This window comes from Bos indicus, chromosome 10 (genome assembly GCF_029378745.1).
Source record: "Bos indicus isolate NIAB-ARS_2022 breed Sahiwal x Tharparkar chromosome 10, NIAB-ARS_B.indTharparkar_mat_pri_1.0, whole genome shotgun sequence".
NCBI classification, from domain to species: Eukaryota; Metazoa; Chordata; class Mammalia; order Artiodactyla; family Bovidae; genus Bos; species Bos indicus.
Window position 1 is genome coordinate 42848036 of NC_091769.1, and position 12845 is coordinate 42860880.

Sequence of the window (12845 nt, forward strand, 5' to 3'; positions counted from 1 at the left end):
GGGAAAGGGAGAGGGTGAGATGATTTGGGAGAATGGCACTGAAATATGTATAATATCATATGCGAAACGAGTCACCAGTCCAGGTTCGATGCACGATACCGGATGCTTGGGGCTGGTGCACTGGGACGACCCAGAAGGATGGTATGGGGAGGGAGGAGGGAGGAGGGTTCAGGATGGGGAACACGTGTATGCCTGTGGCAGATTCATTTTGATATATGGCAGAACCAATACAATATTGTAAAGTTTAAAAATAAAATAAAATTAAAAAAAAATAAAAATGTTTTGAAGATTTTTCTACCACAATAAAACTGATTTTAAAAAACAGCAATGCTTAAGCTAAACTTAAATGAGTACCATATAATCCCTTAAAGAAGGGATTATAAACACATTTCCTCTGTTCATTAAGTTGCATGCAAGCTTGTATTTAATATATAATCAAAACATTCACAGCCATATCAAAAGAAATGACAAAATGTGTTCACTAATAACTCTACCTGCCTGATCCAAGTGACTAGTCTGAAAATGAAACTAAGTAAATTGTTTCACTATAGCATTTTTCTTCTGGAGGAGAAAGGATGGGAGAGTTGGGCTCAAAGACTCAACCTCATTCAGGGCACTTGGGGAGTAGGCCTAAGGGGGAATGCCATGCATAAGCTCTCTCAGCACATCCTTGTTTTTTTCTGAGCAAAGACACTGTGAGGTTAATTTTATGTGTCACCTTGGCTGGACGACGGAGCCTAGATTACTCATCAAATATTCTGGACGTTTCTGCGAGGGTGTTTTTGGTCGAGTTCAGTTCAGTTGCTCAGTCGTGTCCGACTCTTTGCAACCGACTCTTTGCATGAACTGCAGCACGCCAGGCCTCCCTGTCCATCACCAACTCCTAGAGCCTACTCAAACTCATGTCCATTGAGTCGGTGATGCTATCCAACCATCTCATCCTCTGTTGTCCCCTTCTCCTCCTGCCCTCAATCTTTTCAAGCATCAGGGTCTTTTCAAATGAGCCAGCTCTTCGCATCAGGTGGCCAAAGTATTGGAGTTTCAGCTTCAACATCAGTCCTTTATGAACACCCAGGACTGATCTCCTTTAGGATGGACTGGTTGGATCTCCTTGCAGTCCAAGGGACTCTCAAGAGTCTTCTCCAACACCACAGTTCAAAAGCATCAATTCTTCGGTGCTCAGCTTTCTTTATAGTCCAACTCTCACATCCATACATGACCTCTGGAAAAACCATAGCCTTGACTAGATGGACCTTTGTTGGCAAAGTAATGTCTCTGCTTTTTAATATGCTGTCTAGGTTAGTCATAACTTTCCTTCCAAGGAGTAAGCATCTTTTAATTTCATGGCTGCAATCACCATCTGCAGTGATTTTGGAGCCCCCAAAAATAAAGTCAGCCACTGTTTCCCCATCTATTTGCCATAAAGGGATGAGACCGGATGCCATGATCTTCGTTTTCTGAATGTTGAGCTTTAAGCCAACTTTTTTGCTCTCCTCTTTCATCAAGAGGCTCTTTAGTTCTTCTTCACTCTCTGCCATAAGGGTGATGTCATCTGCATACCTGAGGTTATTGATATTTCTCCCGGCAGTCTTGATTCCAGCTTGTGCTTCTTCCAGCCCACCGTTTCTCATGATGTACTCTGCATGTAAGTTAAATAAGCACGGTGACAATATACAGCCTTGACGTACTCCTTTTCCTATTTGGAACCAGTCTGTTGTTCCATGTCCAGTTCTAACTGTTGCTTCCTGACCTGCATACAGGTTTCTCAAGAGGCAGGTCAGGTGGTCTGGTATTCCCATCTCTTTCAGAATTTTCCAGTTTATTGTGGTCCATACAGTCAAAGGCTTTGGCGTAGTCAATAAAGCAGAAATAGATGTTTTTCTGGAACTCTCTTGCTTTTTCGATGATCCGGCAGATGTTGGCAATTTGATCTCTGGTTCCTCTTGCCTTTTCTAAAACCAGCTTGAACATCTGGAAGTTCATGGTTCACGTATTGCTGAAGCCTGGCTTTTTGGTCAAGGTTAACATTTAAATTGGTGAACTTTCAGTAAAACAGACTGTCCTCCCTTATACAGGTGGGCTTCACCAATCAGGTGAAGGCCTAAATAGAATAAAGACTTGGGGGGGGGGTGTCTGAATGAGTCCCTCAACTTCTTTTAGGCTTAATTTCCTTGTCTGAAAAACCAAAAGCGCTTTGTAAACACTACTATATAATGTCTGGTGTTACATTTATTGTATTTCCTAAACTCACAGTAGCAGCTAACACTTGAGGACATTGGCCAGGTTCTGTGCCACATACATGTATTATCTCATTTACTCCATCCAACAACCTATGTGGGAAACAGTAGCACTGACCCCATTTTACAAATGAAGAGACTAAGGTATAGAGAAGTTAAGGTACTTGCCTTAGGTCACGCAGATGGGACACAGCAGAGCTGGGACTTATACCTACATCTATCAGAACTTGGGGAATGTTCTCCCTAATGATTAGCTCTGTGACCAGGGGGGAGTTATTTAACTACTCAAGTTCTGACATTGTTGTATGTAGCGCAGGATACCTGTATGTCTCCCAATCCTGGTGTGAGCATTCAGGGGATCACATTCTAGCACAGTGTCTGGTGTGTGTGCTCAGAGTGCAACAAGATTTCCACTCCAGACTGCTGGGTCCCACACTGCCAGTCCCCATGCACAGAGGATGGCCGGCAGCCACAAGCCAAAAGGGGCCAGATTCCCTGGACATCAAAGGCCACTCTGCCACACTTACTAACATCTTATTTCAAGAAATGTTCTTCCTGAGAAGAGTCAACGAATTTGAACAAATTTTTTTGTTTTTCTTATAATGTTAAGACTTTTAATATGTTACAAATATCTTCTTAAATATATGAGAAGCCTAACTTACTCTATAACTCAAACTTTTTGGCAAATCAAACATTCCTTAAAATACTAATGAAATACATCCCATATTTAAAAATACAGCTGAGATTATTGTGTTAGTCTGCTCAGGCTACCATAACAAAATCCCAGAGACTAGCTAAAACAACAAAAATTTGTATTCTCGCAGTAGTGGAGGCTAGAGGTCCAAGATCAAGGTGCCAGCAGGGCTGGTTTCTTTTGAGGCCTCTCTCCTTGGCTTGCTGATGGTAGCCTCCTCCGGTCTTCACATCTTTCCTCATTATACGTCTGAGTCCTAATCTCCTCTTCTTGTAAGGAAACCAGTCATATTTGGTTATGGTCCACCCTAATGGGGCTTCCCTGGTGGTGCTAGTGGTAAAGAACCTGCCTGCCAACACAGGAGATGTATTTGATCTCTGGGTCAGGAAGATTCCCTGGAAGGCATGGCAACCCACTCTAGTATTCTTGCCTGGAGAATCCTGTGGACAGAGGAGCTTGGTGGGCTACAGTCCAGATGGTCACAAAGAATCGGACACAACTGATGAGATTTAGCACGCAGTACACTAATGGCCTCATTTCAATTTAATTACCTCTTTAAAGGTCTATCTCCTTCTGAGGTACTGCAAGCCAGGACTTCAACATGTGAATTCTCAAAATACACAATATATACAAATATATATTAACTTTATTTACATTAAAATAAATCCCTATTTATTGGACATCTTCAGAATCACTGAATATGCATGAAGAATACATTCACTGACTATATTTGAGAAAATATATGCATGAATATATTCATACAGAGACTCTTTGAATGAAGCTTTCAGTAAACTGGTTATTTTGGTAAACCTGACAAGTTGGCCATATGGTGATGGCCACAAGTGATGATACTTGTTCAGTTGTCTCTCTGAGAATCAACAATTGGGCATATTGATCCAGAGCTGAAAATCTGTATGAACCACCATCTAATGGGACCTCCCCACCTCCAAGAGTATCACACTGTTCCCTGAGAGAGGAAAGCACTGAAAGCCATGATCAACTGTGGAAACAAGGGCAGCAGCTGGTTGCCAGGAGGCCAGGAAGAGGTGTTCTGAGGGAAGGCGTGGGGGAACCTCCAAATCTGAAGTAGGTCAGTTCAGCAGAGTGCTCCCAGGGAGCCTCCAGATCCTGGTTCAGGGGATGGGTTGGGGAGAGAGAGAAAAGGGTGAACCTAGAGAGAACTTCTATTTCCCAACTCTGCATTTCTTTTCCTCAGTCAGGCCACATGGGCAGTTCTGTGTCACAGTTGCTACTTGCTAGTCTGTCCACTAGTCAACCCTGTAGCAGCTTAAGCTCCCTCATGTTGAAACCCAAGTCCCCTCTTTCATTCATTTAACAGTGAAAACCCAGGGTATTGGTGATAAACCCCTTTCCCCCTAGGTGCAAGTGTGCGTGCTAAGTTGCTGCAGTCGTTATCTGTCGTTATCTGACTCTTTGCGACCCCATGGACTGTAGCCTGCCAGGTTCCTCTGTCCTTGGGATTCTTCAGGCAAGAATACTGGAGTGGGTTGCCACTCCCTCCATCAGGGGATCTTCCTGACCCAGGGATCAAACCTGAATCACTTACGTCTCCTGCATCGGCAGGCAGGTTCTTTACCACTAGTGCCACCTGGGAAGCCCTTTCCCCTACATCCCCGTCCACATTTAGCTACATCTTCCTCCCTCCCCGCTTTTCTTCCTTCCTTCCCTCTGCTTTCCCTCCCTTCTTCCCATCAGTCCTCTAAAAGAGATGACCCTCTTCCTTCCAGAATCAGTTTACCTGCTCTGGATCTCACTCCTCCACTCTGGGCTCCTCTACAGCCCCCCTCCCCTCATGCTCACTTTATCTTCAGCCACAATCTCTTCTTGTCCATCCTTTAGTACAAGCCTTCTTTCAATTAAACTCTACGAAATAGGCTACTGCTTTCACTTTCTCCACTCTGTTGCCTCAGTTTTCAGTCATATTTCATTTTTGTTTTCCCTCCAGGACCTACCACAAGCATCACGGGCACTCGAGAAAAGTTGGTTGGATTAATTACTGGGGAATGGAATATTCCTCAAGCGAGATGTGCAAGGATCATGCAGGGTGCAAAGACTCTGTTCTTGACTTTAAGGAGGGGGCGGAAGAGTCAGGGAGACAAGGTAGAAACATGGAAAAACAATGTTGCTAGAGCCAAACTGGAAACAAACATTAGAGAATCTTTAAGGGGTGAGTGCCAATCAGTGAAATCACGGTGAGTGGCAAGTACTGTGACGATTACGCCACAGCAGGGGGCACAGAGAATGAAGGCGCATCATAAGGATGGGGGGATATTCTGGTTGGGAAGGACGGTGTCCCTGGCGGGAGGAAGGCAGTGGAGGACGCACGCAATCTGGGCATAGGCCAGCTCTGCGGACCCAAATGGCAGATTTCCCATGGCTGCCGCCGCTGCTGCTAAGTCGCTTCAGTCGTGTCCAACTCTGTGCGACCCCATAGACGGCAGCCCACCAGGCTCCCCCATCCCTGGGATTCTCCAGGCAAGAACACTGGAGTGGGTTGCCATTTCCTTCTCCAATGCATGAAAGTGAAAGTGAAGTCACTCAGTCGTGTCTGACTCTTAGCAACCCCATGGACTGCAGCCTACCAGGCTCCTCCGTCCATGGGATTTTCCAGGCAAGAGTACTGTAGCGGGGTGCCATTGCTGGGCGTCTTTAAATCAGACCTCAGAGCCCTGCAGGCCAAGCAGCGTTTACAGCCCTCCCTGGGCAGACCTGCTACCCTGGATTCTTTCAAGAACAAGGAAATAAGACCATGTTGAGTTGAGGAGGCCTTTCATTTGACAGGCTGAGGAATCAAGGAAAATACATCTGCAAAACCAGTCTCATCGCCTTTGCTCCCATAGTAAGAGTAAGAATAACAAGAAGATAATGACACATCTGTAAAATGCTCAGCATGTCTTGGGCCCTGTCCTGGCGTGCTCACTCCTTTTAGGAGCCGCCTCTTTTCCATGATAGTGAGCAACTCACAACCCATGGGTGTCCCTAGCACTTGCCGTAAGGCTGGCTCACTGAACACAAATGAGAGATGGTGACTGTCTCTCTTCTGTGACAAGGAGTGAGCATACGATTGATAAGATCTGGGCCAAGGTCAACTAGAGTCCAATAAGAAGACAGACTGAGGAGACCAAGGGGAACTGAGCCACAGTCTGTCCCTCTCCACTTCTGTGGACCTTTGGCTAAGGTCCCCTGCTCATTAGAGATGAAGCAGATACCCTCTGTTTAGTTTTGAATGGCACATACTTGGCTGGGAAGGGGAAGAACCATCCAGCCTTTTGTCGGATGTCAGCACCAAGCACAGTAACTCACATCTCCATCCAGCTTTCAAGCTGACACTGGGCTCTCCCATCCATTTTCCTGTTTGAGCATCCTAAGGACTCTGTGGGTGGGCAAAACAGGTGTCACTACCACCATCACCATCCCCATCTGATTGAGGGACCTGCCAGAGGACTCACAGCTAGTCAGCAGAGGCAGGAGGTCAGCCTTCACCCTCTGGCTCCAGTCAAGCCAGGAAATCTCCATCAAATGCTGCCGAGGCATATCTTTAATCAGGAGGACAGGGTAACCTGAGGGGCGTCAGCATGGCCACTGTCCTAATCACAGTCAATGCCTGGCATTGAGTGTTTGGAAAGATAGCTAGATGCCTGGGAACTCACAGATGAGTCCAGAGAGTTGTGGGAACTCTCTTGTGCTCGGAGAAGTATTTCTGGGGAGATTTGCCGGCTGGAGCTACTTTGTCCCCAGGGGAGGCTGAGGAGGCCAGAGTCCTGGGCTCTTAACAGAAGCCCACTCTCCCTGCCATGATCCTCGTGGAAGGACAGCAAACAATGCCATTCTTTTTGTTGAAGAATAATGGTCAGTTTTTCTAGGCTACCAGGCAAGTTAAGAGACATTGGTAAGAAAAATAAAGCCTCCAGTCTTTTACCAATTAATTACAACCCCATCCCCAACCCCGCTCCAAAACACACACATTATCATATTCTCTGCTCTCTACTCACATTTCACAGGCCTGGGCACAGATCTAAAGCAAGGCTCTGAATGGCCAAGTGGCATATTAGCTATTAGCTTGGGTCTTATGTTAGCCTTGATCACATTAAGCATGATCACATAAGGTAGAACTTACATCAAATCTGACAGTCTTGAGCCCATCCATTCACAACACCAACATCTAATCTGGTTTCCTATTTTGGGGGAATTTAATTCTCCTACCACTGCAGCCAATCACCTGTCAATCATCAAAGCTGCCTTTAAAACTAACCCAGGCCTCTATTGTGAATGGCTGTCTTGTCTTTCATAAATTAGTCCTTGTGAAAGTCAGGGATCATTCTGGAAACTTAAAATTCACGGTTAGGGATTTTATTTCTTGACTTGGTTTCAAAATGCCATATAGTCCTAACATAGGCCTTCAGGTATCTCACACAAGAAATCACAATTAATTTTAAAAACTATCTTACCAATCTATTTGGAATAACATGATATGAGTATAAATTCTAGTGAAAGTTTCAAATCTGGTGATATTAAAAAAAACATTAGGTTCACTTCAATCTTTCCAAATACCTCGATATTCATGACAATTACATTTAAAGTTAAGCAAAATATTTACTGCATGTAACATCTGTAACCCAAGGGTCAGCTTTGCCTCCATTCCAAAGCCCTCCTCTGGCATATACTGGGAAGGGGAGGTGGCCCCTGGAGCGCTGGGACCCTCTGGGGCTCTCTCTTCCTCCCAGAATTTATACTCCTATCATGTTATTCCAAACAGATGGGTAAGGTAGTTTTTAAAACTTACACTCTTCACTTTTTGCCACCACATGGAAGCTAGACCCAGGTGTCAGACTTTTAGGAAAGCTGTGGAACTAAACGGAATTGAAATAAAGTAAAAAAACGAAAACTTCCAATAAATACAGGTTTTTTTCTGTAACCCAATGAAGCTTACCAACCTTTCTTAGCTGACACCCTCTGCGTCTAGTCTTGCTCTCCAGATCTTGGACCTCACCTAATACCTGCTGTAATTCTCCCTCCACTTTTCACAGTCAGCCCTACCCAGACCCACTTGCTCTCTGAGGCAATTCATTCTCTCAGTGCTAAATAACAAGTCCAGGATGGGGATGGAGAGGGGGAGCCTTGAATATTTTCTGGATGCAAAGGTGGTGGGTATGCTCTTTGGTAATACAGGAAAACCACTCCCACAATGGGTTTTTATTTCTTCACTTTTGCTGAGTAGTTTTATGATGTTTACTTTTGTGGCTTGATAGGTTAAGATACTGATCACCTGCAGTATGATCAATAACTGACACTATTCTAGCAAGTCTGTAAATCAATGGCTAAGATGATTTGGCTGCAATTAAGCACAAAATGAAGACTTAAAAAGCAGATTACTTCTTGGGAAAAGTACTGGTTGGGAAAGATTGTTAAGATAGGGGTAGAGTGTCAAAGGCAGAAAAGTTTGAAGGGTCTAGTTAGGACTTGCTCCACGGCAGGGAAGGGAAACCCAACCTCAAACCAGCAGAACAAAGCTAACTAGGTTATACAACTGGGAGTCTAGGCGGTAGAGCTGGCTTCAGAGGCTCAAACCGAATAATCAGGAGTCTTTTGATTTCTCTCTCTGCATCTAGATTCTGCTTTTGTCTGTGTTGATTTTTATTTGGGGGAAGCTGGAGTCTTATTTTTATCCTTAGCATTAGCTACCCTGGAAAAGAGGAAGTGCTTCTGATCCCGGAGGGCTCTGCAGGGTTGGCATGGGTCATGTGATACCCATCCTTTAACTGTGGGGGTGCAGGGGAAGTGAGGCTGTTTGGCTGGGCTTGGTCATGGGGCAGGCAGAGGGTCAGTTCTTAAGAGATTTGGTCTTCACTAGTCAGTTGGGTGGAGAAGGCGATGGCACCCCACTCCAGTACTCTTGCATGGAAAATCCCATGGACAGAGGAGCCTGGTAGGCTACAGTCCACGGGGTCTCGAAGAGTCAGACATGACTAAGCAACTTCACTTTCACTTTTCACTTTCATGCACTGGAGAAGGAAATGGCAACCCACTCCAGTGTTCTTGCCTGGAGAATCCCAGGGACGGGGGAGCCTGGTGGGCTGCCGTCTATGGGGTTGCAGAGTTGGACATGACTGAAGCTACTTAGCAGCAGCAGCAGTCAGTTGGGAGAAGGCTGATGGAAAAGATCATGGGTAAAGACAGAAGCCATGAAGCACACTGTGTACACACCCAAGAGAAGTCCATTTTGAGAAGATAGCAAGAAGGAAGCAAAAGGAGATACACCGAAGAGGGTACTGAGTACCTGATGTGGGACTTTCTACCTCACGGGCAGTCTCTGGGGAGGTTTTTGAGTAGGATGCTGAACAGTCTGGAACTCCCTGTCAGGAGAGTACACTGGCACCACTATCTGCACAGGTGTGTGTGGAGATGCTGGAAGTGGGAGACATGGAGCATGGATTAGAGGCAGTGAGGCCTGGCCTCGGGTGACAGCAGTAACGGGAAGAAGGCGAGGGAGATGGGACACACTGAAGGCAGCTGAAGAGGTGACGCCATGGCTCAGCAGGGGCAGGGGCAGGGGCCAGGGTGGGAATCTACAGTCAGCTTGTGGGTGGAAACAAGAGAACTGCAAGTTCTCCCCTGTGACCTCTTACTCCCTTGTGACGAAGGTGGAGCCTAAAGAGAAAGTGGAGAACTCAGGATGGAAGTAAAAGTAAATGACAGACAGGCTGCTACACTGGGAATCCCACCTTTTTGACAATAAAGGCTTTTGCTTTTTTTGGACCAAGCCGTGTTGTTTCCATAGGATAACTTCTCTCTAGTTTGCAAGAATTTACCAGTCTGAACCCTCAGAGCAGATAGCTGAGGCTTATGCTGGAGAAATGCCTTCTTCCCTACCCTTGTCTACATATATCATCTAGTATCAGGTAGATGTCACTCTCACTTTACAGAGACGGACATTAACATTCAGAGAATTTAACTCGCCCAAGGATATGTAGCTAGATAAAGTGGTAGTCAAGTGAGCCATTTTCTCCTTAGGAGAAGAACAGAATGTATAAGCTTGGGCACATCAAGGGAAGGTGAGTGGACTTAGAACAGACCTAGGGTTGTCTTCGGAGCTAATTTGGACTTTCATTTCTATTGGCCACAGTGAACTTCCACTCCTCTCTTCCTTGGAATCTCAGGTTAACAACCAGACACCTACTGCAGACAGAGAGTAACAGACTGAATGTGGGTGTCAGAGATATGCTAGAGAGTGAAAAGAGAGTTCTGAACGACAGATTTTTTTTTAAAAATCCCTGTGACAAAATTTAGAAAGACGATAGTTATTCTAAAAGTACACTGTACCTATGTTCATAAATGTCACCGAAACCCAAAGGCATTCTCTGGTTAAACATTTATTATTTGTGGGAGTGTGAAACTTGTTTTTCCTGTTTTTAAGTTTCAAGAAGCCAGGTGTATGTTCAAATGTCTATTATATGCCATGAGATTATTCTTTACACTCATTTGGAATGAAAATATCAAGCTTCTCATCTTAGCTTTGGATAAAACATGCTATTTATATTTACCCCAATGTGCAACTGTACTGTGCTCGCAGGACAAGCCAGTTTTCAGGACACATTCCTAAAAGAACAAGGTCAGGTAATGAATGTAGATACATGGGATTGTTTGTACTATATACACAATAACTCCAGCAATGATTTATCAAAGCACCAATGAGCCAACAAATGAATCTGGACCTCAGATTGTTAAATGCTTGGACTTCAATGGATTAACAAACTTAGAATAAAAGTTAACTTTTAAAAAATTACTCAAGAGTGTTTAAAAGCATTGACCCATCAAGCGTTTTAACAGACTGCCAGTGATGATTCATGAGAGCTAATGACATGAAGGAAATCTGTTAAGTACTCAACATTTAACCCCGTAAGGTTGGCATCTAGAACAGCTCTTTCAAAAGCCTTAACTTTGTTTTGCAAAGAAGAAAACATCATTGTTTCTAACCTTGTGAATAGTAAAAAGTGTGAATTTACCCTTCATCAAATTAAGTTAGTGTCATAGCTAATAGACGTTTCTAAAAATTAAGACCAGCTATCTAGTGTTCATAATAATCTTTTCCATCAACTGCAAACAAAAAAGGCTTGAAAGTTTAATATAATGCAGTTAAGCACCTGTGTTATTTTACACTGGCTGATGGAGAAGTAGATACAGTTCACGCTTCTGACTCTCATTCTTGTCTGCTGGTACAGACAGAATCAGCCTGAAGTTAAATGAAGCTCCTGATTCTCATCATATATACTGATCACAGGGTAAAAGATGGTTTACCCAGGAGGCAAGAGCTACAGAGTATTTTATAGTCACCTTGTTCTTTTAGAATCAACACATCTAAACCGATAGTAATTACGCAGATACATCAAGCCCCAGCCTTCAGAAAAATGACCTGGTGCCACTTATCTGGTCTCAGTTTAACACAGAGAAGAACCACAGAGGGAAGAACTGGGTAAGGTTCAGGATGCTGGGATCCTGGAGCTTCAGCCAACAAGCCCAAGCTCTGGTATTTGGAAATGAGGATCTGTTTTTGTTGGCCTCCTAATGCTCATGGCACTTAGCTTTAGAACCGTAAAAATGAACAGCAAACAAAGGTTTTCTTTTCACCACATTTTCTTCTTCTAAAATTGCTTACCTGTTCAACTTACTGTGGAACACTGTTCTCAGACTCCTCCCACCTAGGAGCCATTCCCACTGTGATGAGGTAGTGATGTTCATGAGCCTGATACTCTCAAAAAGATGCCCAGATTTCACACCGCAACACAGACTTGCATTATTACATTTCCCCAGGACCCTCACGTAAAGTAATTCCAAGCCTGCTATAACCACAACATTTATCGAAGGCTTACTGTATGCTGAGTATTTTATGTGCTAAATCGACTTAATCCCTATGTCAAACTATGAGGCAATCCATCATGGTTTTACCTCATATAGGAGGAAACTGAGGCACACAGTCATACAGCTAAGTAAATGAAGAACTGAGGTTTAAATCCAGGTAATCTGGCTTCAAGGCTTGTGAGCTAATAGTTTTCAGGATGGTCATGAGAAAACAATCATCATAGAGATAACCTATTCTAACACAGTTTAAAATTTATTCTTTGAAAACTATTTGCTATTAATAATGAATTACATAAGATGGATCTCACAACTGATATGACCCAAAATACGTAACAGCTTTCACCTAACTGGTGAAAATGATTTCAGAATTTGTTTTCCTACCCCAAATCATTTAAAGTGAAAACTTAAGTTTCCCATTACTTAATTTTCAGTAAAATTTTGTTGCCACAAACTTTTTCTAATTCAAATATGGCTTAAAGATCTTTATGTTATGAAAACTGAATATTATATTTTTAAATGTTTATTATCACTGAATCAAAAACTCTTTCAAATCCTGATGTTCCTTGAGGAAAAATTAAAACTGAAAGTCAAACAGGCAGCCTAAGCTTACAGAACTGTGATACAACCAAAGACAGAGCTTCAGTCTTTTGATGTAAAAGCTACTTATTACTCTAGTGAAGAAGGAATACTGGCTTGAAAACTAATTAAAATTAATTAGAAGCTTCAAGCACCTCAGATATAAAATCATGCATTATATAAAAAGTACTTTCAAGGTGAATTTCATTTTTAGAACTTGAACTAATTTAGCCTTTGAAATATGTCTCTCATAGAAAATACCAACAGTAGAGAAATGATTTATGAATTGCAATTTATGTAGCTATATGAACAACATTCAAAATTTCAAAAGGCATATCAAAGTGCAATAAACAAAATAAATACAGATTTACAAGGGAAAAAAACCCTATTTCACCTACACTACTGTTATGGTCTGGATGCTTACACCACGCCCCTCCCCACCCATTCATATACTGAAATCT